This window comes from Myotis davidii, unplaced genomic scaffold (assembly GCF_000327345.1).
Source record: "Myotis davidii unplaced genomic scaffold, ASM32734v1 scaffold570, whole genome shotgun sequence".
Taxonomy (NCBI): Eukaryota; Metazoa; Chordata; class Mammalia; order Chiroptera; family Vespertilionidae; genus Myotis; species Myotis davidii.
In genome coordinates, this window is record NW_006283631.1 from 3318782 (window position 1) to 3320682 (window position 1901).

Consider the following 1901-nt stretch of genomic DNA (forward strand, 5'->3'; position numbering starts at 1 on the left):
TGCATGAACACGGTCCTCAGCCCCTCACCCAGACTGGCCAGGCACCCCAGTGGGGACCCCCACCCTGAAGGGGGTGTGACCGGCTGCAAACAGCCATCATCCCCTCATCCAGGCTGGCCAGGCACCAAAGCGGGATCCCTACCCTGATCTAGGACACCATTCAGGGCAAACCAGCTGGCCCTCACCCGTGCACCAGGCCTCTATCCTATATAGTAAAAGGGTAATATGCAAACTGACCCTAACAGCAGAAAGACTGGGAATGACTGGTCACTATGACACACACTAACCACCAGGGGGCAGATGCTCAATGCAGGAGCTGCCCCCTGGTGGTCAGGGCGCTCTCACATGGGAGGAGCTCTGTTCAGCCACAGGCCAGGCTGATGGCTGCCAGTACAGTGGTGGTGGGAGGAGCCTCTCCTGCCTCCTCAGCAGCGCTAAGGATGTCCGACTGCAGCTTAGGTCTGCTCCCTGCTGGCAAGTGGGCATCCCCCAAGGGGTGCCAGAGGGATGTCTGATTGTCATCTTAGGCCCAATTCCCCAGGGAGCGGGCCTACGCCAGCAGGTGGTCATCCCGAGGGGTCCCAGAGTGCGAGAGGGCACAGGCCGGGCTGAGGGACTACCCCCTCCCCCTGAGTGCACAAAGTTTTGTGCACCGAGCCTCTAGTCTAAAGTATAAACCTAAAGGGAAAAAAGGAACAAGAAGCAAGGCAGTTCCTTCATTGACATAATTCATTCATTCTTTTAGTCCACATTTTCCAGTCTCAGAAACCTATTCTATATCCTCTCTTGATATCATCATCCTCCCAAGTTTCTCCCTTTATCAATAGAGTTCCCCCACACACTCTCTGATCCTCATTCCATTCTACCAACTCTGGCTAACTCAGCTTCCCTATTCTCACAGCCAGATATCTAACACTATCTCCTCTCCTATAACATTTAAAATTAGAAAAGAACAGAACTTAGAATTTTTCAGGATCACAACTACTTAGTTTGCAATAATGATTGTGGGGTAAACATGAGAAAGAAAGTAACATAATAATGTTATCCTATTCCAAAATCCACTACAAATTTATTATTTCAACAAACACTTAAAGTCAACAATCTAGGGAGGTTTATATAATATCACTGTAAATCTGGAAATGAAATATAAACAGACAGACAACTGGGAAAAGAAAAGAATTAGAGAAGAGTTTTATATCCTTTAATAAACTTAATTCTTCATAGAATCAAGGTCTCAAAAAACCATATCCAAGATCCTGGAAAGCTCTTCAACTTAACACTAAAATCTGATTGATACATCAAAAATAAACACTTTTTATTGAAGTATTAAAGTGAATATATGTAAGGTGTTGAAAGACTGACAAAAGGGGATAAATTCCTAGATGTTTTACTTCATAGAATAAGAGATCCCAATGTCAGTTTTGAGTAAAACAACTAAAAAGCTGTAATTTAATCTACTAACCCAAACTTATTATTTCATTTTAACAGCTTTTAATTTAATAAACAGTTATGAGTGAATTTCACCCTCCAAGTGGACAGAGCTAGAGTAATTGTTTCAATAATATCAATTCCAGAAAAAATAAATTCCAGGTCCTGTATGCACAGACACTCTAACGTATACATACACCTTAATATTGACCAAGTCCCCATTCTATACTGAAAGAGACCTAACCAATAGTAAAACATTCAGTAGTCTTCAAATTTTAAATTCATATTTATAAGTAAAATTGAATGTAGAACTTTTCTAAAGAATTATGCAAATTTTCCTTTACTGAGATACTAAGCTTTGATAGTGCTGTTTATTTTGTGTGGCTACAATTTGTTACATAAGTAAATAAAAATAGGAATAGAAAACACAGTAAAAATTTGAGATAACTATTTTGGTTTACTCCTTTTTCTTT

General features: G+C 41.1%; 1 protein-coding gene across 1 annotated transcript in view; it reads right to left on the minus strand.

The window, feature by feature from the left end:
• Window positions 1-1901, minus strand: part of RSRC1 (arginine/serine-rich coiled-coil 1) — a 351732-nt gene that overhangs the window by 259051 nt on the left and 90780 nt on the right. The window lies entirely within an intron of this gene.